Source organism: Heteronotia binoei, chromosome 12 (genome assembly GCF_032191835.1).
Source record: "Heteronotia binoei isolate CCM8104 ecotype False Entrance Well chromosome 12, APGP_CSIRO_Hbin_v1, whole genome shotgun sequence".
Classification (NCBI taxonomy): domain Eukaryota; kingdom Metazoa; phylum Chordata; class Lepidosauria; order Squamata; family Gekkonidae; genus Heteronotia; species Heteronotia binoei.
Window position 1 is genome coordinate 21,145,995 of NC_083234.1, and position 27,721 is coordinate 21,173,715.

The window sequence follows — 27,721 nt, forward strand, 5'->3', positions numbered from 1 at the left end:
GGCAGGGAAAGTAAGTGAGGATGTCACCACGAGCTCTCCAGCCTTGTTCCTCTTTCAAGGTTTATTATTTGGCTGCCTTTCCCAAGGGACATGGTGGGCTTTGTCAGCGTGTCCAAGAAGCCCCGGGCACGGAAGCCAAGGTTTCTCTGCTCTTCTTGCAGATCTTCTTTCCTAAGACCAAGCTAATGGGACAAGATCACCTTCTGGGTGACCTTTCAGTTTCTTTCTGTTGCAAAGGCGGCACTGTGGGACACGGTGATTCCTGGATATAAGTTATATCGGAAGGATAGGGAGGGAAGGGTTGGAGGTGGGGTGGCTCTGTATGTCAGAGAGGATATACGGTCCAGTAAGACTGAGGTCAGAGAATTAGATTCACTTTTAGAAATGCTTTGGGTTGAAATAGAGGGCCCAAAAGAAAATTTAACTATGGGAGTTTGTTATCGCCCACCAAATCAAAAGAGAGAGGACGATTATAATATGATGGAAGGCTTAAAGATAGCGGCTAAACGTAAAAACTGTGTCGTAATAGGTGATTTTAACTACCCGCAGATTGATTGGGTCAATATGTGTTCTGGTCGAGAGAAAGAGATTGAGTTTCTTGATGCTCTCGATGACTGTGCTATGGAGCAGATGGTCTCAGAACCTACCAGAGGTGGGGCGATCCTGGATTTGGTCCTAAGTAATGGCCAAGACTTGGTGAGAGATGTAAAAGTGTTTGCGCCACTTGGGAGCAGTGACCATAATGTTATTGATTTCACCGTTTGTATAAATAGGGAGTTGCCCAAAAAGACCGCCACAACCACGTTTAACTTTAAAAGGGGTAAATTCACTGAAATGAGGAGGCATGTGAGGAGAAAAATGAAAGGTAAGGTAAATATGGTCAAAACCCTTTGAGAAGCTTGGAGACTATTTAAAACTATAATCCTAGAAGCTCAGATAAAATACATACCACAAGTTAGGAAAGGCACAGACAGGCATAAGAAAAGGCCTGCATGCTTAACAAACAAAGTAATGGAAGCTGTAAAAGGTAAGAAGGACTCCTTTAAGCGGTGGGAAACCAGTCCAAGTGAGATTAGTAAAAGGGAACACAGGCTGTGGCAAATCAAATGCAAGACTGTGATCAGGCAGGCAAAAAAGGACTATGAGGAGCATATTGCAAAAAACATAAAGACCAACAATAAAAATTTCTTCAAATATATTAGAAGTAGGAAACCAGCCAGGGAGGCAGTGGGGCCCTTGGATGACCATGGGGTAAAAGGATTACTGAAGGAGGATAGGGAAATGGCTGAGAAGTTGAATGCATTTTTTGCCTCCATCTTCACTGTGGAAGATGAAAACTTTTTGCCCGCCCCAGAACCACTAATTTTGGAAGGGGTGTTGAAAGACCTGAGTCAGACTGAGGTGACAAAAGAGGAGGTCCTACAACTGATGGACGAATTAAAGACTAATAAGTCACCGGGTCCAGATGGCATACATCTGAGAGTTCTGAAAGAACTCAAAGTTGAACTTGTGGATCTTCTAACAAAAATCTGTAATCTTTCATTGAAATCTGCCTCTGTTCCTGAGGACTGGAAGGTAGCAAATGTCACCCTCATCTTTAAAAAGGGTTCCAGAGGAGATCCGGAAAATTACAGGCCAGTCAGTCTGACTTCAATGCTGGGAAAGTTGGTAGAAAGCATTATCAAGGACAGAATGAGTAGGCACATTGATGAACATGGGTTATTGAGGAAGACTCAGCATGGGTTCTGTAAGGGAAGATCTTGCCTCACTAACCTGTTACATTTCTTTGAAAGGGTGAACAAACATGTGGACAAGGGAGACACGATAGATGTTGTTTACCTTGACTTCCAGAAAGCTTTTGATAAAGTTCCTCATCAAAGGCTCCTTAGAAAGCTTGAGAGTCATGGAGTAAAAGGACAGGTCCTCTTGTGGATCAAAAACTGGCTGAGTAATAGGAAGCAGAGAGTGAGTATAAATGGGCAGTCTTCGCAGTGGAGGACGGTAAGCAGTGGGGTGCCGCAGGGCTCGGTACTGGGTCCCATGCTCTTTAACTTGTTCATAAATGATTTAGAGTTGGGAGTGAGCAGTGAAGTGGCCAAGTTTGCGGATGACACTTGGGGGTTGTGGTAGATAACTCACTGAAAATGTCAAGACAGTGTGCGTTTGCAATAAAAAAGGCCAATGCCATGCTGGGAATTATTAGGAAGGGGATTGAAAACAAATCAGCCAGTATCATAATGCCCCTGTATAAATCGATGGTGCGGTCTCATTTGGAGTATTGTGTGCAGTTCTGGTCGCCGCACCTCAAAAAGGATATTATAGCATTGGAGAAAGTCCAGAAAAGGGCAACTAGAATGATTAAAGGGCTGGAACACTTTGCCTATGAAGAAAGGTTGAAACGCTTGGGGCTCTTTAGCTTGGAGAAACGTCGACTGCGGGGTGACATGATAGAGGTTTACAAGATAATGCATGGGATGGAGAAAGTAGAGAAAGAAGTCCTTTTCTCCCTTTCTCACAATACAAGAGCTCGTGGGCATTCAATGAAATTGCTGAGCAGACAGGTTAAAACGGATAAAAGGAAGTACTTCTTCACCCAAAGGGTGATTAACATGTGGAATTCACTGCCACAGGAGGTGGTGGCAGCCACAAGCATAGCCGCCTTCAAGAGGGGTTTAGATAAAAATATGGAGCAGAGGTCCATCAGTGGCTATTAGCCACAATGTGTGTGTGTATATATATATAAAATTTGCCACTGTGTGACACAGAGTGTTGGACTGGATGGGCCATTGGCCTGATCTAACATGGCTTCTCTTATGTTCTTATGCTTGCGACTGTTGGCAAAATACGTTCTGCCACTCAAAACAGCCTGGGAATAATAATCGCTGGATGCAGTCCTGTGTTGTAATTTCCCTCCTGGTGCCCCATCTCCTGCTCCAGTTCTCCATGTGATGGCTATCAAAAAGTGAGAGAAAAATACCTCCATGATTTAAAAACAAAGGCAAACAAAACAATTGTTGTCCCTACAGAGCACATGTTTAGGAATCCTGTGGCGCAGAGTGGTAAAGCTGCAATACTGCAGTCCAAGCTCCATTCACGACCTGAGTTCGATCCTGACAGAAGTTGGATTCAGGTAGTCAACTCAAGGTTGACTCAGCCTTCCATCCTCCTGAAGTTGGTAAAATGAGTACCCAGCTTGTTTGGGGGTAAAGTGTAGATGACTGGGGAAGGCAATGGCAAACCACCCCATAAAAAGTCTGCCATGAAAATGTTGTGATGTGACGTCACCCCAAAGTCAGAATGCAAATGAGTTGTGCTAATGAGCTCTGACACCTCTTTAATGACCCCTGCAACATTCCCAGCAGCTTTGATTAGCAGAAAATAGGGAAAAAATCCATTATGGTGTGAAAGAAAACATAGTGTACCTGCTCACTCCAGCAGATCAACAGGGGTCTTAAGGAACCAAAACAGGGCTGACAAAATAGCTGACAACTCAAGCTTGAGCTAGGGCCTAGGGATGCCAGCTCTGGATTGGGAAGGACCTGGAGATTTGAGGAGCGGAGCCTGAGGAGACCAGGGTTTCGTGAGGGGAGGACTTCAATGGGGTGCAATGCCATAGAGTCCACCTTCCAAAGTGACCATTTTCTCCCAGTGAACTGATCTCTGTTGACTGGAGATCAATTGCAATTCCAGGAGATCTCCAGTCACCACCTGGAGGTTACAGATCAAAAATACACCACTCCAGGCACAACAAGAAACAATTTAGCCATTGCCAGCCATTTGTGTACAAATATATATACAACACACAAATCTCAAATATAAAGTATGGACTATGGTAGGTCAATCCAATGCACCGTTTCAAATCTTCCTCAGGTCCAAGGATTAACAAATTGAGCCCAAAAATCTTATAGTCTCGTTTGTTGTTATCACTTTGAAGTGGGACCAAAACGGACTCCAAAGAGCTTACAATCTGAATCATTGTTATCACTTTTCGATGGGGGCCAATCCAGACTCCAAGGAATTTACAGTCTTAATTGCAAGAACCTGTATTTTTTATTGGAATCACTGCAAACATTCACCAGGAGCCAAAGCCTACAATGATTATACGGGGAAAGATTTTCCTCTCTGAAGAATTGTGCTTGTTCACTTTGTTCTTTAATATTTAATACTTATGGCTTAGAAATATTACAGACTTCTGGAACCCCTCTTTGAAAAAAGTGTCAGAAATGGCACCTAACCAGCTGGCTACAGGCTCCGTCAAGAGGTGGCAATAGAAAATGCAGAACAATACCATATGAGGACTTTTTGCACAGACTTGTTTGCATCTTTGAAAGTCTTATATTTAGGAGGATTGCAAGGTCTATGACTTATGAACAAGCTGGAACCAACGTTCCCTCTAAGCTGTGAAGACTCGTGAGCAAAAATTCTATTTTGTGAGCTACTGGCATTAAAGTTGTGAGCTGCTGCATAAATTAGTTTGCTCTAGGACCATTTTTCCTGCGCTAAGACACAAATGTGTGAGCTGGAGGCTAAAAAATTGTGAGCTAGCTGATGCTAACTCAGCTTAGAGGAAACATTAGCTGCGACTGTCTTGTGGACTATACTGATATGAGCATATCTCAACATTGATCTGTGTTCACTTTAATAACTTGGGATTCTGAAAAATAGAAAAAAAAAGAGACAGAATTTTCTATTCATACTGTATGTGTTAATTTGTTCACAGTTCATTTTTTGGATTGCAGCCTTTTCCATGAACCTCCCATTGTGTATTGTTGTAGCCTTGAGCCTGTTGAGCAATTACCTATTGAAAAAATTTTTTTTGAGACCTGCAGTCCCATTTGGAGTGTATTTTAAATAAGTCCACGTCTTTATTGACTTATCTGAACTTTTCTAATAGTCCTGTGCCTGATGAAAGATTTGAAACAGAATTGCAAAAGAAGATTTATACCCCGCCCTTCTCTCTGAATCAGAAACTCAGAGCGGCTTACAATCTCCCGTATCTTCTCCCCCCACAACAGACACCCTGAGAGGTGGGAGGGGCTGAGAGGGCTCTCACAGCAGCTGCCCTTTCAAGGACATCTCCTGCGATAAGCTATGGCAGACCCAAGGCCATTCCAGCAGGTGCAAGTGGAGGAGTGGGGAATCAAACCGGGTTCTCCCAGATAAGAGTCCGCACACATAACCACTACACCAAACTGACTCTCCTCCAAACAGGAAGAGAAAGTCGGTGGTCCTGTAGCAACATATTCAATATTTCCTGGGATTTATGAGAAATTGAACCAACACTGCATCAGCAGTGGAGTATCAGTTTTGACAGGACCATTGCCTTTAATTGGACTTTCAAACCCTTTTTGCAAGTTTGTATTACTGTATGTGTGGATAGTGCATGATATACCTTATTTTTAAATGTTATATTAAATAGTATGCAGTAGGGTCTATAGTGATTTTGACATCATCCTAATGTGGCTTCTCTCATGATCATTGTGTTCCCCTGGAGGAAATGGCTGCTTTGAAGGGTGGAGTCTATGGCCTTGTGCCATGCTGAGGCCCCTCCCCTCCCCTCCCCAAACTACATCCTCTCCCGGATCTACCCTCAAAGTCTCCAGGTACTTTCCATCCCTTCCTGGAGGTGATCTAAAGGTAAAGGTAGTCCCCTGTGTAATCACCAGTCGTTTCCGACTCTGGAGTGACGTTGCTTTTACAACATTTTCACGGCAGACTTTTTATGGGGTGGTTTGCCATTGCCTTCCCCAGTCATCTACACTTCCCCCTACCCCCCAGCAAGCTGGGTACTCATTTTACCGACCTCGGAAGGATGGAAAGCTGAGTCAGCCTGGAGCCAGCTACCTGAACCAGCTTCCACTGGGATCGAACTCAGGTCATGAGCTGAGGGCTACGACTGCAGTACTGCAGCTTTACCACTCTGTGGCACGGCGGGGGGGGGGGGGGGTAGGTGACCTACTGGACATCATTTAAAACTAGTTACGTTTCAAGTCTACAGACTGCTTTTTGTGCAGTTGGTGATTTTTAGTGGCATTTGTCATGCCAGTGTGTGCTCAGAATTTACTGGATTGAATCAGGGTTTCCCAGGCAGTGATGCAAGAAACCAGGGCTTTTTTTGTAGCAGGAACTCCTTTGCATATTAGGGCACCCCCCCCATGTAGCCAATCTTCCTGGAGCTTATTGTAGGCCCTGTAAGCTCTAGGAGGATTGGCTAAATCCGGGTGTGTGTGGCCTAATATGCAAAGGAGTTCCTGCTACAAAAAAAGGCCTGAAAAACACACAACATATCTGGCAATCCAATTTAGAACCCTTGATTAGTACAAAGCTCTGGGAGCCAGGTTGGCCAAATGGTGCAGGCTGGAGTTACTCCAGTTTCAAATAACCAGATGTGAAGGAGGACAGCTTTCCTGTAAACTTAATAGCCATGCAGGTGAAAGAATTTTGGCAGGTGTGGTTTCTCAGGGAGGTTTATTCAGGGCTTAATGAGACATGACATAGAACACTTGGCTACTGCCAAAAATGCAGCCACGTGTCTAGCTCCTCCAATCCCCACCCACTTAACATCGTGAAGAATTTATTTTTTGCCTTGATGTCCTAATAGGTCCCACATTTCCTTGTCCCTTCTCACAAATGGAGGACAGCGAGTTCAGCTGAGGGTGAAGAGATACAGAATGTCAGAACACGGTTAAGTTCCACCAGGCATCAGGTTAGGGAAAAGGGGAAGCAAGTGGAAATCCAGATTATTTGTTCTTGTTTTTGACAAGTAGCGGTGGAAAGTGCCATCAAGTGGCGGTCAGTTTATGGCAATCCCATAGAGTTTTCAAGGCAAGAGACATTCAGAGGTTTGCCATTGCCTGCCTCTGCTTAGTGCATTTCATTGATGGTCTCCAATGTTCCCTCTAAGCTGCGGAGTCTTGTGAGCAAAAATTCTTCTTTGTGAGCTACTGGCATTAAAATGGTGAGCTACTGGCATTAAAGTTGTGAGTGACCACATAAATTATTGTGCTCTGGGGTCATCCTTCCTGAGCTAATACAAAAATGCGTGAGCTGAAGGCTAAAAATCTGTGAGCTAGCTCATGCTAACTCAGCTTAGAGGGAACACTGAGGTCTCCCATCCAAGTAAACAGGACCGACCCTGCTTAGTTTCTGAGATCTGATAAGATTGGGCTAGCGTGGACCATCCAAGTAGCATTGATGCTTCTCTAGTATGGATCTCAGGAACTTCAGGGGAAGCAGCTTCAGGGGAAGGCCTTGGCCTCTGTGCCCTCTTGTTGGCCTTCCAGAGAAACTGGTTGACCACTGTGTGAGGATGGATGTTGGACCAGATGGCCCACTGGCCTAATCCAGCAGAGCTCTTCTTATGTTCTTAATGACCACAGCTGCTCTTATGCATCGATGTACAAAGTGTTGTATATACATATGCAGTTATCAACATCAATAACCTAAGAACCAGTGTGCTGTAGTGATTAGAGTGTTGTGCTAGTATCTGTGAGACCCAGGTTCAAATCCTCACCCTGTCATGGAAGCTTTCTTGGTGACCTTGGGCCAGTCGCATACTCCCAGCCTAGCCCACCTCACAGGGTCTTTGTGACAATGGTAAAAGGGAGGACAGGAAAAAGATGTAAGCCGCTTTGGGTAGCCATTGGGGAGAAACACTGGGTATAATTAAAGCAAAAAAATAAAAATGAAAGGCAGGACTTTTTGAGTAGGAACACACAGGAATGCCGTTCCGGCTGACTTGGTGTCAGGGGGTGTGACCTAATATGCAAATGATTCCCTGCTGGGCTTTTTCTACAAAAAAAAAAAAAAAAACCCTGATGAAAGGTATAAACCGAACACTGGGGCATGAATTAATTCCAAAATTATTATTTTTTTAGTAATTTGGCAAATTAAATCAAAAGGAGAAGGAAGCTGAAAACAAGATAGGGAGATGCCACAATAATACAGGGGTGTCGAACATGCAGCTTGGGGGCCGAATCAGGCCCTCGGAGGGTTCCTATCGGGCCCACGAACAACTGGCTGTCATCTGCTTCCTTCTCCCTCTCTCTTGCTTCCTTCTGCATCACAGCTTCCTTTGCCAGGTTTGCTCAATGGCACAGGAGCTACAAAGTCTCTATCTTCTCCATTGGCTCCTACTTCCTTGCGGAGGAGTGGGGGAAGGATAGCTTGATTTGCCAAGTTCTCTCAATTGCACAGCAGAGCTACTGAGCCAAGCCTCTCTCCCTTCTATTGGCTCCCACTCATCATCCCCTGGGGGAGGAAGGAAAGAGCCAGAGCTTCCTTTGCCTAGTTCCCTGGATTACCTTTCCTGCTGATGTTACAGCAAGAAAGCACCATGAAGACCAACAAGTGCTAATGTATTGTTTTATTTTAAGAGGGTTTTTTTTAAAAAAAATATTTAATTGTGTTTGTCTGTGCCCTTTATAAAGTTTATATGTCTGCTACCTGGCATTATATTTTAGGACACACATGACCCAGCCCAACAAGGTCCCATTTTTGTCAGGTCCGGCCCTCATAATGAATGAGTTCGACACCCCTGCTCTAATAGATGGGGGGGGGCATTCTCAGTCATTCCTCTTAGATTTGCTTTTGATGGCAGTCTTACAGTTACTGTCACAACTGTGTCATCCCTGCGTGTTTGTGCCGAGAGAAGACATTTAAGAATAACATTTCTCAAAGGTGTCACTGATGGGTATCAGAAATAAATGGGTTTTTTGCTTCCCCTTTCTCCCCCACGCCTTTACATCTTTATCTCCCCAAATGGAGAAAAAGTGAAATAGGACCAGCCTATGAAGTCAAGGCAGATAATGACGGTATTTACAGTCAAACAATATTGTCCTCCTTCCTGGGGAGGGGGAAGTTTGATTCAGAATATATAATACCCTTGTCATTGCCATGAAATCAGGGTAAACTCAGGTAATGTACATAATAAACGTTTGCACCATTTCAGGTCATGTCCTTGACTCCTGGCAAATGGGGTTGCCAGCCTCCAGGTGGAGCCTGGAAATCTCCCACTTTTAGAACTGATCTTCAGCTGGCAGAGAGCAGTTCCCCTGGAGAAAATGGCTGCTTTGAAGGGTGGGCTCTACGGCATTGTACCCTGCTGAGGCCCCAAACCCTGGCCTCTCCTGGATCCACCCCCAAAGTCTCCAGGTATTTCCCAACACAGATCTGCCAACCATACTGACAAACAAGTAGGGGTGCCAGCCTCCAGATGGGACCTGGTGATCCCCTGGAATTACAGTTCTTTTCGAGACTACAAGAAGAAGATATTGGATTTATATCCCGCCCTCCACTCCGAAGAGTCTCAGAGCGGCTCACAATCTCCTTTGCCTTCCTCCCCCACAACAGACACCCTGTGAGGTGGGTGGGGCTGGAGAGGGCTCTCACAGCAGCTGCCCTTTCAAGGACAACCTCTGCCAGAGCTATGGCTGACCCAAGGCCATTCCAGCAGCTGCAAGTGGAGGAGTGGGGAATCAAACCCGGTTCTCCCAGATAAGAGTCCGCACACTTAACCACTACACCAAACTGGCTGACTACAGAGATCAGTTCCCCTGGAGAAAATGGGTGCTTTGTAGAGTGGACTCTATAACAATATTCCCTGCCAAGGTCCCTGTCCCTTCCCCAGGCTCCACCCCCAAATCTCCAGGAGTATCCCAACCAGGTTTAGCAACCCTACTCCCCCCATCTCCTGACAGTGGCCAGGGAAGACTTGACAACCCTGCAAACTAGAGTCCTTTCTCACAAACACCAACTGTGAGTGTGTGTTCATGTCTCTCCATCCTTGGGCTAGGATTGCCAGCATCCAAATGAGGCCTGGAGATCTCCTGAAACTACAACTAAACTCCAGATTAGAGTTCAGTTCGCCTTAAGAAAATGGCAGCTTTGGATGGTGAACCCCTGTGTTTCAGCCCTCCCTGTGAGCAACCCTAATGCACCCCTTTCTCAGTCATTCTCTCACTTTTAATCTACTGGAGTAGCTTTCCCCAACCATTTAAAGAGACTTTCCATTTAAATGGTTGGGTTGAAGGGGAAGAGAGAAGTGGCCACTGTGTGCAGCTGCCTCCCAAGCTTGAGAGATTCTGAACTTGGAAGGCAACAGCAGGCAGCTCCGTGCTGGGAGAGAGCAGGCACCGCACCTTCTTGCCCCCAAGTCACAAATTTGTGGGAGGCCGGAGTAGGCATGCACAGCAGCCACAGGGCCAGAAAGGACTGCTGGGGGCAAGGCTTGCACTGCCCACTAACTGGCTAGTATTGGTGACTCAATAGATGGCAGATTAGTTCTTAGATCATCCTTAGTTCATTTTAGAAATGCCAGGAATGCAGCCACGGATCTCCTAGGAGTTTACTTTATATGTGCACCAAAGAACACTCCCTGTTAGGGTCGTCATCAGGGTTGTCAGCTCTGGCTTGGGAAATACCTGGAGATTTTTTGGGGTGAGGGGGGACCTGAGGAGGGCAGGATATGAGGAAGGGAGGGACTTCAGTGGCGTAGAAGTCCATAGAGCCCACTTTCCAAAGTGACCATTTTCTCCTGGTAAACTGGTTTCTGTCACCTGGAATCAGTTGTAATCCCAGGAGATCTTCAGCCACAACCTGGAGGTTGGCAGCCCTAATTTTCATCCTCCAGGTAGGGTCTGGAGTTCTGGAATCTTCAAGGGTTCTGCTCCTCCAACTTTGAAGGGTAAACTCTATGGGAGGGGTGTCAAAGTTATTTGTTAGGAGGGTCAGATCGGACATAAATGAGACCTTGTCGGGCCAGGCCAAGTATGTCATAAAATATAATGCCAGGTTGCAAAGATGTACATTTTATAAAGGACACAGACAAAACTAAGATTTTGTATGTCTCCTGTGTGATTGAAGGAACTGGGTGAAGCAACCTGAGGAGGGGTCGGAGTCTCATCCAACAGAAGAAAAAAGAGGCTTGGCTCAGTAGCTCTGCTGTGTGATTGAGAGAACTTGGCAAAATAAGCCTCCCCTTCCTCCCCAAGGGAGGAGCCTCAGCCAATGGAGAAAATAGAGGCTTTGTAGTTCCTGTGCAACTGAGAAACCCTGGCAAAGCAAGCTGTGACAGAGAAGGAAGCAAGAGAAAGGGAGAAGAAAGCAGACTTGCTGGCGGGCCTGATAGGAACCCTCCAGGGGCCTGATCAGGCCACCAGGCTGCACATTTGTTTCCCCACTGAGCTCCCTCCCTGCTCCACACTCAGCCTTCCACAAGCATCCCTCCCCTCAGTCTCCGAGACTTTCACAAGCTGAGGCTGGCAATTCTGCCATGGGCGAGAAGCCTCCACAATGCATTCGTCTTCGGGTCTGGAAAGAGTTCTCAAGAGGTGCAAACCTTGAAAACTATCACCTGCCTGTCTTGGTAATGATCCTGGTGTTTTGTATGAGGGAGGGGGAATTTTTCTGTCCGAACTTGTATGCTTTAGCAGCTAAACTTTAAGCGGGGCTATCATAAAGCCTCTTCATTTATTTTTCAAATGGTTTTTAGCTCGTTTTTTTTCCATCCCCCTAATCTGCTCTACCATGTCAACCGGACCCTTTTGTCTTTGCAAGCTATTTTTGAGGCCGGAATATCTGTAAATTACTTCTCAAACCTCCACACAAGCGGATCACACAGAGAAAATAGGCTGTGCAAGAATGTGGTAAATTGTTTCTTTCACACAAAGCGATATAGCCCAGGGAAAAAGTACTAAGGGTGAGTCATTAAGAAACTAAAGCAAAAAACCTCCCCCCCAAAACAAAACAAAAACTCTCCAACTTTGTGTGTGTAGAAAAGGTGTTGGTAAAGAAGGGAAGGGAAAAAGCAGGAAAGAGAGAGAGAAAGAGAGAGAGGCAGAAGAGAAAGAAATCGGCTTCTTCGAGACTACCACACACACAGACGCTCAACTGCCACTTGTGGGTACGCACGCTGCTTTCTACATTTCACAGATAACTACCAAGGAAGTTATAAGATTTTCTGGCTATTCTGTTTGATTAAAAAATTGGAGAGATTTTTAAAAATTGATAGGGAGACAAAAATGTGGTCCTCTTTCACTTAGAATCATAGCGTTGGAAGGGACCTCTAGTGTCATTTAATCCAATCCTCAACTTGACTGGAATCACCCAAGGTCAAATGTACATATGAAGCTGTCTTATACTGAATCAGACCTTTGGTCCATCAAAGTCAGTATTGTCTTCTCAGACTGGCAGCGGCTCTCCAGGGTCTCAAGCTGAGGTTTTTCACACCTATTTGCCTGGACCCTTTTTAGTTGGAGATGCCAGGGATTGAACCTGGGACCTTCTGCTTCCCAAGCAGATGCTCTACCACTGAGCCACCATCCCTCCCCAAATGTACAACTGATGTCAACAGACACCAGCTTGCACATTAAAAACTGTACGGCGTTATACCCCATTGAGGTACCTCTCCTCTCCCAAACACCAGCTTCAAATATCCAGGAGTTTCCCAACCGAGAACTGAAAACCTAAACATGACCCAGCGTAAGGAGGAGGAAAAGGAGATTGGATTTATATACCCTATTTAACATCTACATACACCCCCTCATCCAGATTGTCCGGAGCTATGGGCTGGGATGTCACCAATATGCGGATGACACCCAGCTCTACCTCCTGATGGGCGGCCAGGCTGACTGCGTCCCAGAAAATCTGGATCGGGCATTACAAGCCGTTGTGAAATAGCTCAGACAAAGTCAACTGAAACTGAATCCAGCAAAGACGGAGGTTCTGTACCTAAGCCGAGGTAGCCTGGAAAGAGAGATCCCTTTACTGACCTTCGATGGGGCACCTTTAGCACCAGCTTCGAGGGTCAAGAGTTTAGGGGTTCTCCTGGAGCCTTCATTAACTATGGAGGCCAGGTGGCAGCCACTGCCAGATCTGCATTCTATCATCTTAGGCAGATAATGCAGTTGGCTCCATACCTGGAATGCAGTGGCTTGGCTACAGTAATTCATGCAACGGTCACCTTGAGAATAGACTACTGTAACGCCCTCTACATGGGGCTGCCCTTGACTCGGACCCGGAAGCTGCAACTGGTGAAGTTGGTATTGGAGCTGCCTTTATGGGTGCACATCCAACCTGCACCGGAGACTCTGCACTGGTTGCCTGTAGTGTACTGAGCCCGGTTCAAAGTGCTGGTTATGACCTTTAAAGCCCTTTATGGCTTGGGACCTGTCTACCTTCGGGACCGCCTTTCCCCACACGAGCCCCAGAGAGCACTACGATCAAGCTCGTTAAATCTGTTAAAGATCCTCGGGCTAAAGGACGCCCATCTGACCACTACAAGGGCAAGAGCCATTTTCGTGGCTGCGCCTGCCCTCTGGCATGCCCTCCCTGAGGAGACCAGGGCCCTGTGGGATTTATTACAATTCCGCAGGGCCTGCAAGACATATCTGTTCAGGCAGGCTTTTAATAACTAAAAGGAGGTACTTTTAACATCTATGGGTGTGTGTACTATCTACCCCTCAATATCATCACAAATTAATTCAAAACAGACAAAACGCCATCTGAACTGTATTTAAACTGCTTTAATATTTTAATGTTTTATTGTTATAATGTGAATCTGTCATCGAATTGTGGCTGTTGTTAGTCGCCCTGAGCCCATTTAGGGAGGGCGGGATACAAGTGCAATAAATAAATAAATAATAAATAAATAAATACCCCACCCTTCACTACCCAAAGGAGTCTCAGAGTAGCTTACAATCTCCTTTCCCTTTCGGTCCCCACAACAGACACCCTGTGAGGTAGGTGGAGCTGAGAGAGCTCTGACAGAACTACTCTTGGGCAGAACAGCCTTGAGACAACTTGTGGCTGACCCAAGGTCACATCATCAGGTGGAGGAGTGGGGAATCAAACCCAGTTCTCCCAGATAAGAGTTTGTGACTTCACCACTACGCCAAACTGGCTCTTGTAGTGGTTAAAGTGTCAGACTACAGTCTGCGAGACCCAGATTCGAATCCCCACTGTGGGAATGTGGGCCGCTTGCTTTCTCGCATCCTAATATAATTCACAGGGGTGTTCTTATGAAAGTAATACAGAGGAAATAGGGTTGCCACGCTCCCGGTGGTATCTTGAGATCTTCCGCTATTACAATTGTCTCTAGATCAGGGATGGTCAGCGGTGGCTCTCCAGATGTTTTTTGCCTACAACTCCCATCAGCCCCAGCCATTGGCCATGCTGGCTGGGGCTGATGGGAGTTGTAGGCAAAAAAACATCTGGAGAGCTACCATTGGCCACCCCTGCTCTAGATGATCAGTTTCCCCAGGGAAAATGGCTAATTTGGAGGGTGGAGTCTTCTGCTGTGGTCCCCCCCTCCCCAAACCCTGTCATCCATGGACTCCACCCCCAAAAATCTTCTAGCATTTCCCAACCCAAAGCTGGCAACCCAAGAAAGAAGGAAGAGCAGTGTTGTATACAGTTGGGTGGAAAACCCAAGTTGTCAAATATCTAAATGAATAAATATAATGGTAAAACTAGCAAAGAAAACAGAAGGGTGGAAAAATATTTCCAGCACATGGAAATGAAAGAAAATGAAAAATGTCATCTTTGTACATCTCCAATGAAAGGAGATAAGATTATGTACTTCCCTCAGACCTTCACATGAATGTATCCAATCAGCAACTGGCTGGAGTTTGTGCAAGCAAACATGCAAAAATAGCACTCGGCTCCATCACAACATAAATATCATTTTCTCCTCACATTCACAGATCCGCATTTAGTTGGGCTGCATCCAACATCAGTGCAACACTTGCACTGGAAGAGTTTCGGAGAGAGTTAACATCCAATGTACATACGTAAGTCTTCCTAGGTAGGGTTGCCAGCTCTGGGTTGGGAGATACCTGGAGATTTGGGGATGAGGAAACTGGGAGGGGGAGAGCCAGTTTAGTGTAGGGGTTAAGTGCGTGGACTCTTATCTGGGAGAACTGGGTTTGATTCCCCACTCCTCCACTTGCAGCTGCTGGAATGGCCTTGGGTCAGCCATAGCTCTGGCAGAGCTATTTCTTGAAAGGGCAACTGCTGTGAGGGCCCTCTCAGCCCCACCCACCTCGCAGGGTGTCTGTTGTTGGGGAGGAAGATAAAGGAGATTGTGAGCCGCTCTGAGATTCGGAGTGGAGGGCAGGATATAAATTCAATATCACCTTCTTTTTCTTCGGGATTTTCTAGGCTTATCCATCTTCTTCGCAGGGTATAAAGCCTACCCTCCAAAGCAGCCATTCCCTCCCCCCCCCCCAAGAGAAACTGATCTCTGTCACCTGGAGATCAACTGTAATAGCAGGAAATTTTCAGGTGCTCCTTGGAGGTTGGCAGTCCTATCATACGTGTTAGGGACTGGTCAGGCTGGATCCAACAAAGATCATATAGGCTGCCTCCATGTTTAGAGGTACTAATCCTCTGAATCCCAGTGTCAGGAGGCAACCTCAGGGGAAGGCCTCAGCCTCCATGCCCTGTTGTTGTCCCTCCAGAGGAAATGGCTGGCCACTGTGTGATATAGCAAGCTGAGCCAGATGGACCAGTTGTCTGATCCAGAAAAGCTCTTCTTATGTTTTTATATCAACTTAAACCATTGGAACATCTAGCTCACTTCTGCTGCCATTGAAATTTCTCTCAGAACCTTGATGGACACAGCTCCGGCCTCAGGGCTTTTCCTGCCAGGTGCCCAAGTTTCATTCCTCCAGGGCTTTTTTTAAAAGCAGGAACTCCTTTGCATATTAGGCCACTCCCCCTGATGTAGCCAATCCTCAAAGAGCTTACAGGGCTGTTTGTACTGGGCCTACTGCAAGCTCTTGGAGGATTGGCTACATCAGGGTGCGTGGCCTAATCCTGCTACAAAAAAAGCCTTGCGTCCCTCAAAGATGAACACTGTCTGACCTCAGTGCAGTCAGTCAGTGTCCTCAAGGGAGAGAAGGCTGCTTCACACTTCTTGCCTTGGAGCTTGGACTTTGTTTCAAAACCCTGACTCATGGCTTGGTTCAACATCCTCAGAATCCAAAAATGCCTCTTTTTTCTGACTTCCTTGCCTCTGTGGCAGAGAGGAGGTAAATAAGAGACTCTTGCTTACTTGCTGCTACAGTTGAGACTTCTGGTTATGGTTGCCTGTTCTACGCTGGGGAATTCTGGGAGGTCTGGGAGAAGAATCTGGGGGAGGTGGGGTTGGGGTTGGGAAGGAACCTCAGTGGATTACAGTGCCATAGACATTTTCTCCAGGGGAACTGATCTCTGTAGCCTGGAGATCAGTTGTAATTCCAGGAGGTCTCCAGGATACACCTATAGCTTGGCACTCCCACCTCCATTGGCTCTCCAGCTTTTTCCTAGCTGCCCCCTGAGTTTCCCAGCCACTCTCTTATTCAGGGAAACTCAGTCCCTATGGACTGGTCTCCATAGTGTATAATGGAATGCCCAGAGGACATGCCCCCCACCCCACTTTCTGCTAATTCTGAAGCAGGGAGAAGGCCTCCAAATCGGGGGATCCCCTGCCCCCAACTGGGGATTGGCAACCCTAGTTCAATCCTTGGCATTTCCTGTTAAATAATATTGCAGAAGGAGATGTGAAAGACCTCTGTCCAAGACCTCGGAGAGCTGCTGCAGTCTGAATGGGCAACACTGGTTGTGATGGACTGATGGTCTGATTCAGTATAAGGCAGCTTCATGTGATGACCAAACCACTGCTGTTTGTCAGAGGAGTGGCTCTGGGAGCCTTGACAGGTCCCCCAGCAACCAACAGCACTCCATCAGCAGTCACCCCAACAGGGCTTCTTTTAAACAGGAGCTCCTATGCATATTAGGAGACACACCCCTGATGCAGCCAATCCTCCAAGAGTTTACAGTAGGCCCTGTAAGAAGAGCCCTGTAAGCTCTTGGAGGATTGGCTACATCAGGGAGGTGTGACCTAATGTGCAAAGGAGTTCCTGTTACAAAAAAAGCCCTGCACCCAAATACTCCTGTGGAATACACATGCAAAGCAAGGGGGAGGTTTACTGTCTCCTGTTGTGCCAGCCTAACCATCCTCAGTCCTTATGCATGTTCTCCCCTGAGCTGGCATCAACCAAAACTAGGGCTTTTTTTTTGTAGCAGGAACTCCTTTGCATATTAGGCCACACACCCCAATGTAGCCAATCCAATAAGAGCTTACAGGGCTCTTAGTGCAGGGCCTACTGTAAGCTCCAGGAGGATTGGCTACATCAGGGGTGTGTGGCCTAATATGCAAAGGAGTGCCTGCTACAAAAACAGCCCTGACCACAACACACACTCCCAAGTCTGTCTGAAGGTTTGCAGATGTGTTGTGTCACCGCAAGGGAGGGAACGCATTTATATAGCCCAACAAAAAGAGCAATTTTACTCAATGGCAATGCATCTTTCTCCCACTTTCAGCATGCTGCTTTCTTGTAAACAGTACATTTGCAGGCCCTCAGATGCCTTGTTTACCTACATCAAGCCATTACCAGCCTGCATGTGCTATGCTCGGCACTTGTGTGCTTTTGTTATAGAGGAGGGGGGTGGGGAGAAGAGGGGAGAGGAAAAAAATCTGCTTCCAGCATGGCAGATAATGATTCATCCGTCCTCCATGTGCACAATGCACGGCAGCAGGGGCTGCGGTAAATTGTTAAGCGCTCCCTAATGTGCAGTAATTGATTTCCGTGTGTGTGGTAATGGATTTGGTCACATCGTGCAACAATGGATTTGACATGGGCCCTCGCTGATATTATTAGCATGGTGAAATTATTAGTCTAGTGGGCAAGAATTAGTTAATAGCGACGACCTTGGTAGTCCGGCCCTGACTGGCCGATTTCAGGTGTGTCCAAAAATTGGCGTTTGCAAGGTAGACATTTAAAGAACAAGTTGTTTTTTTAAAAAAAAAAACCAAGGGTACAATTAGCGACATTTCGGTTAAAAATTAATGCAATTTTGCTCTGCCTAGAAGCATGACGATAAAGTAACAGGCAACCCAGGAATGAGAACTCCCAAAGGCTGTGAATACATGGGCGACCGAGCTTTGGAATGAAAGAGAACACAGCCATGCGCTCTGTGCTAAAGGCCATGAAAAGCATTATGACACCAAACATGGGTTGCTGTCGCATGATTTCGATGCACTGGGCACTTTCTTGCCTGCAGCGAAGGGAAGCAGCAGCTGTGTTCTACCATACTGTCATATGAAGGATGGTGCAGAATTGTTTTCCGTGGCCCCAGAAGGTAGGACCAGAACCAACGGTTTGAAATTAAATCAAAAGAGTTTCTGGCTCAGCATTAGGAAGAACTTCCTGACCATTAGAGCAATTCCTCAGTGGAACAGGCTTCCTCGGGAGGTGGTGGGCTCTCCTTCCTTGGAGGTTTTTAAGCAGAGGCTAGATGGCCATCTGACAGCAATGAAGATCCTGTGAATTTAGGGGTTGGTATTTGTGAGTTTCCTGCATTGTGTAGGGGTTGGACTAGATGATCCTGGAGGTCCCTTCCAATTCTATGATTCTATGATTCATACACAGTCATGTATCATACATTATATTAAGTGCTAGAAGCAAGAAAGAATAAAGAGAATCAGAATATAAGCTTGCCATTTGCTTGCCATCAGTGGGAATACTCCTGCTGATGCACCAACTAATCCAGTGCAAAACAAAGGAAGTTTATAGAATCATAGAATTGGAAGGGACCTCCAGGGTCATCTAGTTCAACCCCATGCACAATGCCTTCCCCTAAATTAACAGGATCTTCATTGCTGACAGATGGCCATCTAGCCTCTGCTTAAAAACCTCCAAGGAAGGAGAGCCCACCACCTCCCAAGGAAGCCTGTTCCACTGAGGAATCGCTCTAACCATCAGGAAGTTCTTCCTAATGTTGAGCCGGAAAATCTTTTGATTTAATTTAAACCCATTGGCTCTGGTTCTACCTTCTGAGGCCACAGAAAACAATTCCGCACCATCCTCTATATGACAGCCCTTCAAGTACTTGAAGATGGTGATCATATCACCTCTCAGCCACATCTTCTCCAGGCTAAACATGCCCAGCTCCTTCAACCTTTCCTCATAGGACTTGGTCTGCAGACCCCTCACCATCTTCATCACCCTCCTCTGGACCTGTTCCAGCTTGTCTATATTCTTCTTAAAATGTGGTGCCCAAAACTGAACACAATACTTCAGGTGAGGTCTTACCAGAGCAGAGTAAAGCGATACCATCACTTCACTTGATCTGAACACTATACTTCTGTTGATACAGCCCACCACATCACACTGTTGACTAATGTTCAGCGTTTGATCCACTAAGACCCCTAGGCCGTGGTCACACTCACCATTAAATCCATCCCATCGCTATTATACCCCGCAGCTTTTTTACAACGAATTTCCTGATCAGACATCCCTCCATCCTTCAGTTCTAAGCAGCGTTGGTCCCGTCGTTGGTTGATCAGAGGTCTCAACCAGACCTCATTTTTTTGAGATGGCATTCCACACTCGCGCAAGCACAGTACCGTGGGATATTGTGCTTGGCTATTTTTTTTTAAAGGTGCCAGAAAAGGTGGGTGATCTGCCCACCCCCCCTTTAAACACCCAGAAAGGAAGGGGAAGCCCAGGAGTTCTCTTTGCTGTCTCTCCACCTAGCGGGGAGACAGCAAAGGTGGGTGATCTTCCTCCCCCCCCCATTTAAACACCCCGACGTGGTGTTTAAATGGGGGGGAGCATGGCAACTCTTTGCTGTCTCTCCGCCTGGTGGGGAGATGGCAAAGATGGGCCATCTTCCTCCCCTGGCAGGGAGACAGCAAAGGTGGGCAATCTGCCTCCCCCCGCCCTCCGCATTTAGGAAAGGTCCCCTGTGCAAGCACCAGTCGTTTTCGACTCTGGGGTGACGCTGCTTTCACAAAGTTTTCACGGCAGACCTTTTACGGGGTGGTTTGCCATTGCCTTCCCCGGTCATTACACTTCCCCCCCGACCTCGGAAGGCTGGAAGGCTGAGTCAACAATTGCTGGCGCAATGATATCATTTGGAGTGGACTCTCGCAGGGAAGCGGATGTGCGCTTGCGATGAGTTGGCTACAATCCAGCCCCACCCAGCCGAGAGGCCGATCGGCCACCCTAGGCTGGGGGCCGTCCATTGCCTCCCCTGCTGGAGGAGAGACAATGGTTTGCCCTGAACTGCTTGGGGATGGGCGGCCTTATATAGGCTGGCCCTGCCCCCTGTGCCGCAGTTCTATTCAGGGCTTTCTCGGCCCGCCTGCCCGTCATGCAGTGCAGGCATAGGCTGGTCGCCTGTTAGGGGGCCAGGTAGGAATTTTTCACTTTCAAGCAAATTGGCCGGCTTGGGAGTTTTTTTGCCTACCTTGCACTGTGGAAGGTGCGTTGGCAATTGGCTTGGGCGGTGCCGTTATTATTGGTCACTGGCGGTTTTACTGTTGGGAACATGTTCTTTTGGGGTATTGGTGAGCTCCCATGGCAATGCACCTTTGGGGGTGCACGGCGCCCCTGGGGGGACCTAAGCTCCACGGCTCAAGGTCGGCTCCAGGGAGCCTTGTGATCCCGTCACCGGTGAGAGGTCCACATCCCAGGCTGCATGGCTCGGGTGACTGCGGAGCTCAGTGAACGGGATCTTGTGCCTGGCCGGCCGGGTTTGAGCCGTTGGGTCGGCTCACTCCCGGGGCCTGGGGCTCGCCCAGTTTTCGGGTTGAGGAGGTGGTCGGTGTTATGACCCCTGGCTTAACCTGGCCCCAATTTCTCCCATTGCCGTTAAATTTAAATAAAGTGGCCCTTTATCCCACATTGTTGTCTGTCTCGTTATTCCGAATGGGGGGGCAATGGAGCATTCAAACATAGAAAGTACACGCGGGAGTCATCGGAAGCATTCTTATTCCAGATTAATGTACTATCAAAGAAGTCCGCATCTAAGTCGTGGCAGTTCGGGGCACGAACAAGCCAACGACCATTGCCAGATGCTGATGTTTGGACAACCGCATAAAATCCTACATGCATCTGGCTTTCATCCATGCCCATCTCGTCAGTTTATATGCGTCTGACCTCGGCCCTAGATCCTTGTCACACATACTACTGCTAAGACAAGTCTCCACCATCCTATAACCATGGATTGGATTTTTCTTACCTAAATGCAGAACTTTACATCTATCCTGTTAAAATTCATTTTATTGGTTTTAGCCCAGTTTTCCAGCCTGTCAAGGCCATCTTGTATCTTCTTTTGTCATCTACTGTATTTGCAACCCCTCCCATTTTAATATCATCTGCAAATTTAGTAATTTGGACATTGTAGTTTTCTGCAGTTTCACGTGGGATTACTAGTGGACTCCTTGATGTGATATTGGAAATTGACTTGTATTATCATTGTAACTGATATTCGAGCATAATAAAAAAAAAAAACAAAGATAGGAAGAAGAGTTGGGTAGTGAATGTATTATTTTTTGTTTAGGATATACAGTGTTTTATTTGTTTAGCCAAACCTACACACTGCAGTTTCCTTGTTGCTGTTGTAACCTACTTGGAGGCTGGCAACCCAACTTATATCAAAGTGCAGGTTACCTGTCCTCAGGGGTGGAATTCTAGCAGGAGCTATTTCGCATATTAGGCCACACACCCTTGTAGCCAATCCTCCAAGAGCTTACAAGGCTCTTTTTTGTAAGCTCTTGGAGGATTGGCTACATCAGGGGAGTGTGGCCTAATATGCAAAGGAGCTCCTGCTAGAATTCCACCCCTGCCTGTCCTCCTTGGATTGGCAGCCTCCAGGTGGGGCCTACAGATCTCCCAGAATTACAATTGATCTTCAAAGAACAGTTCCCCTTGGGAACACAGTTGCTGTTTTGGAGGGTAGACACTGCTTTCGAGGGTGGTATTACATCCTACCGAAGTCTCTCCCCAGGCTCCCCACTCCCAGATATCCAGGAATTTCCCAACCCAGACCTGGTAACCCTATGCCTCACCCCTTGGTTGCCATTTCCAGAAACTGAAGTATGATATAGCTTTTGTTTATGAAACTACAACTCATCGCTGAGGGGTGGAAGGAGTAGCCATCTTTGAGTTGTTCATCAACACATGGGGTTTTATTTTTATACACTGGGAAATTTAGATCACTGTGTCTGTCTATGTATCATCTATTATATTTTTATCTCAGCCAGGGAGCTCAGAAAAGCATATATAATTCTCCTCAAAACAATGTTGTGAAGTAGATTAAGCTAAAAGAACTCAAGCCCCAGAGGAGGCTGTCTGATGAAAGAGCTGAATGGTAGGGATGGCCTTCTGTTATTAGGGATCAGCTGAAGAAGAAGATGGAGAAGATGAAAGAGCTGAATGGTAGGGATGGCCTTCTGTTATTAGGGATTAGCTGAAGAAGAAGATGAAGAAGATATTGGATCTTTATAGATGAGACTGTAAGTAGGTTTGCCAGCCTCCAGGTGGGACCTGGAGATCTCCCACTTTTACTACTGATCACCAGCTGGCAGAGATCAGGCCCCCTGGAGAAAATGGCTGCTTTGAAGGGTGGACTCGATGGCATTGTACCATGCTGAGGCCCCTCCCCCCTCAAACCCCGCCCTCTCCCAGTTCCACTCCCAAAGTCTCCAGGTATTTGCCAACACAGACTTGGCAACCCTAGAACTCAGGTCTCTCCAGTGCTAGTCTGACACTCCACTCCTCTTCCCATTTGGCAAACAGTATCCATGTGAGTGATTACTGATGCTATAAATGTAACATGAGATTAATAGCACAATGTTCATCCATCATCTTATATGATAGGGGTAAATCATGCATGCAAATTGTGCATAACATTTATGAAACAAGCAGGAAAGGCAAGATTTTGAAAAATGGTATTTAAAACACTGATCAAATGGATGGCATTGGAGACAGTCCTCATATCTATCACTACCTGGTTTTGACCCAACCCTGGGACTTTCCTGCTTCTTCCAAGGAACCATGCCAGCATACTAACATTGCCAACTCTGGGGCTCTGAAACATCTGGAGATCTGAGAGTGGAACCTGGGAAAGTGGGTTTTAGGGAGGAGAGGGCTCTTGGGAGGGTATAATCCATGCACTCCACCTCCACTGTGTATTCCCAGCCAGTTTGGTGTAATCGTTAGGAGTGGTGGACTCTAATCTAGAGAACTGGGTTTGATTCCCCACTCCTTCACATGCAGTTGCTGGGTGATCTTGGGCCAGCCACAGTTCTCTCAGAACTGTTCTCTCAGAGTTCTCTTGATCCAGGAGAGGGTGGGGTTTGGGAAGAGTCAGGGCCTCAGCATGGTACAGTGCCATGGAGTCCACCCTTCAAAGCAGCCATTTTCTCCAGGGGAGCTGATCTCTGCCAGCTGGAGATCAGCTGTAAAAGTAGGAGATCTCCAGGCCCCACCCGGAGGCTGCAACCCTAGTTGGAACTCAAGCCCCAGAGGAGGCCATCTGATGAAAGAGCTGAATGGTAGGGATGGCCTTCTGTTATTAGGGATCAGCTGAAGAAGATGAAGAAGATATTGGATTTATATCGCACCCTCCACTCTGAATCTCAGAGTCTCAGAGCGACTCACAATCTCCTTTATCTTCCTGCCTCACACCCTGTGAGGTGGGTGGGGTTGAGAAGACTCCCACAGCAGCTGCCCTTTCAAGGACAACCTCTGCCAGAGCTATGGCTGACCCAAGGCCATTCCAGCAGCTGCAAGTGGAGGAGTGAGGAATCAAACCCGGTTCTCCCAGATAAGAGTCCACACACTTAACCACTACACCAAACTGGCCATCCATTTGATCAGGGAAGGGTAACATGGCCTTCTGGAAGTCAGTTTTGCTGCATTGGTCAAAACATAGCCCAAAGCAGTCGAACTGCCAGTGGGCTGCTCTACACATTATAAATATTAGCAAGGCAAGTCAATTACCTTTTTCCACGGAAGCTGATGTTGAAGCCCGGCAGCCCTTTCCATCAAAGGTGGACTTCCTACCAGGGGGAATGTTTTCTCCTTGGGTACTTACAAGCATTGCAGCGGTGCTAAAAAAATCTCTTTTTCGCTCCATCTGTGCTTTGCTGGCTGCCTTCTGTCAGGGAACAAATTGTGTTCCTGTCTATCAGGGATGGTGAATGATTGCAATGGGGAAATTGCTTCTCAGCAACAAGGGGGGATTGAAAGAGGGATGTTTCTCTAAAAAAAATAATGTTTTAATTAATTAAGGGGAAAGAGCTGCAGGTAGTAAGTTTTGTGACTTTAATTTATTGGAGGGGGGGGCAATTGGTTCCTCTGCCTTCTCCCACTTTGTATGTTTTAAAAAAAAAACAGCAGTTTTCATGGACTATAAATGCTAGGAATGTATTTCGTCAGCTTGCGATTAATTGCCAAGCGTGGAGAGAAATGTCTTAGCCAGGTCTTAAATCCTGACCCAAGCACCACACTGTATACCCAGGGAAATTGAAAAGCCTTCTTCTTCAGCCATCCACCTGTGCCCCCAAGGGTTTCTTGCTAACTTTTATGAGCTAAGCACCAACACAACAGGCATTTTGCTGCTTTGCGGGGTTGCCCGGTTGCGACCTAGAAATTCCTCTTTGCATTCAATCTAGGCTGAACTGGAAGAGGTAGGGCTGCCAATCCCCAGGTGGGGGCAGGGGATCCCCCGGTTTGGAGCCCCTCTCCCTGCTTCAGGGTCATCAGAAAAGGGGGTGGGGATGTCTGCTGGGCACTCTGGGGACCAATTCCCATAGGGTATTTCCAAATGGAGGGAAGGCATTTAAAAGGTGAAGGGTCCCTTTAAATTGATGGTCAGAACTCACTTTGGAGTTCAGTCATGCTTCTTCAATCACGTGCCCCCCTTCCCCTCTCTGGAAGCCTCGTTGTAAGACCCCCACTGGCTTCTCAGCCTCATGTGGCAACCCTAGTCCAAGGTCAGGGGGATGAGCTTCCCATGAAAAGGGTTGGGAGGAGAAAAGATCAGGAGCCATCAAGTAAGATTCTAGATTATTCTCCTGGAGGCATATCAGGATTGGATGTTACCATCACCTGACTTGAGGGGTCCAAAACTATAATTGTGATATCCCCCAGAGGGTAGACGTTCCTCTCTCAGACTTCATGGGTAAATAGGATTGCCAAGTTCCTGGGCCGGGCGGGGGTTCCCCTGCCTGGGAGGTTCCCAACCCGCTGGCCCACATAGGGTCAATGGAGGGGGGATCCTCCCCCGACATTGCTGGTGCAATGACATCACTCATAGTGATGTCATCACACCGGCGACATAAGAACATAAGAGAAGCCATGTTAGATCAGGCCAATGGCCCATCCAGTCCAACACTCTGTGTCACACAGTGGCAAAAAAAAATTATACACACACACACACACACACTGTGGCTAATAGCCACTGATGGACCTCCGCTCCATATTTTTATCTAAACCCCTCTTGAAGGTGGCTATGCTTGTGGCCGCCACCACCTCCTGTGGCAGTGAATTCCACATGTTAATCACCCTTTGGGTAAAGAAGTACTTCCTTTTATCCGTTTTAACCTGTCTGCTCAGCAGTTTCATCAAATGCCCACAAGTTCTTGTATTGTGAGAAAGGGAGAAAAGTACTTCTTTCTCTACTTTCTCCATCCCATGCATTATCTTGTAAACCTCTATCATGTCACCCCGCAGTCGACGTTTCTCCAAGCTAAAGAGTCCCAAGCGTTTCAACCTTTCTTCATAGGCAAAGTGTTCCAGCCCTTTAATCATTTTAGTTGCCCTTTTCTGGACTTTCTCCAATGCTATAATATCCTTTTTGAGGTGCGGCGACCAGAACTGCACACAGTACTCCAAATAAGACCGCACCATCGATTTATACAGGGGCATTATGATACTGGCTGATTTGTTTTCAATTCCCTTCCTAATAATTCCCAGCATGGTGTTGGCCTTTTTTATTGCAAACGCACACTGTGTTGACATTTTCAATGAGTTATCTACCACAACCCCAAGATCTCTCTCTTGGTCAGTCTCTGCCAGTTCACACCCCATCAACTTGTATTTGTAGCTGGAATTCTTGGCCCCAATGTGCATTACTTTGTACTTGGCCACATTGAACCGCATCTGCCACGTTGATGCCCACTCACCCAGCCTCAACAGATCCCTTTGGAGTTCCTCACAATCCTCTCTGGTTCTCACCACCCTGAACAATTTACTGTCATCCGCAAACTTGGCCACTTCACTGCTCACTCCCAACTCTAAATCATTTATAAACAAGTTAAAGAGCATGGGACCCAGTACCGAGCCCTGCGGCACCCCACTGCTTACTGTCCTCCACTGCGAAGACTGCCCATTTATACTCACTCTCTGCTTCCTATTACTCAGCCAGTTTTTGATCCACAAGAGGACCTGTCCTTTTACTCCATGACTCTCAAGCTTTCTAAGGAGCCTTTGATGAGGAACTTTATCAAAAGCTTTCTGGAAGTCAAGGTAAACAACATCTATCAAGTCTCCTTTGTCCACATGTTTGTTCACCCTCTCAAAGAAATGTAACAGGTTAGTGAGGCAAGATCTTCCCTTACAGAACCCACGCTGAGTCTTCCTCAATAACCCGTGTCCATCAATGTGCCTACTCATTCTGTCCTTGATAATGCTTTCTACCAACTTTCCCAGTATTGAAGTCAGACTGACCGGCCTGTAATTTCCCAGATCTCCTCTGGAACCCTTTTTAAAGATGGGGGTGACATTTGCTACCTTCCAGTCCTCAGGAACGGAGGCAGATTTCAATGAAAGATTACAGATTTTTGTTAGAAGATCCACAAGTTCAACTTTGACTTCTTTCAGAACTCTCGGATGTATGCCATCCGGACCCGGTGACTTATTAGTTTTTAATTTGTCTATCAGTTGTAGGACCTCCTCTTTTGTCACCTCAATCTGACTCAGGTCTTTCAATACCCCTTCCAAAATTAGTGGTTCTGGAGCGGGCAAAAAGTTCTCATCTTCCACAGTGAAGACGGAGGCAAAAAATGCATTCAACTTCTCAGCCATTTCCCTATCCTCCTTCAGTAATCCTTTTACTCCATGGTCATCCAAGGGCCCCACTGCCTCCCTGGTTGGTTTCCTACTTCTAATATATTTGAAGACATTTTTATTGTTGGTCTATGTTTTTTGCAATATGCTCCTCATAGTCCCTTTTTGCCTGCCTGATCACAGTCTTGCATTTGATTTGCCACAGCCTGTGTTCCCTTTTACTAATCTCACTTGGACTGGTTTTCCATGGCTTAAAGGAGTCCTTCTTACCTTTTACAGCTTCCGTTACTTTGTTTGTTAACCATGCAGGCCTTTTCTTATGCCTGTTTGTGCCTTTCCTAACTTGTGGTATGTATTTTATCTGAGCTTCTAGGATTATAGTTTTAAATAGTCTCCAAGCTTCCCCAAGGGTTTTGACATCACGTGCCGGCTGCTCTCGGAGCTTCTGAGAAAACACTATGGTTTTCCCAAACACTCTAACAATTTGGGAGAGAAAACAGTCCTCCGCCAGTGGTTGCGGCGGTCTTGGCAACCCTATGGGTAATGGCCTGAATCCATGCTTCACAAGTCACTGAAACTGTCTGTGCTAATTTGAGACCTGTTCTTGGAAGTACGTTTTGCAGAACCTGACAAACCTTTGGAAGTGTTAGGTAGCAAAAGCTAGCTTACTTGTTTTGTGTTCTGTATGTCTTTTGATAAACTGTTGGCTATAATCTTAACAACTTGTCTATTCTACTAATTATATATATATTTAAACAATAACACCAGTCTGGTTACTCTCTTGCCCTGAGGACTCATGGGGTCAGCTCCTTGACAAA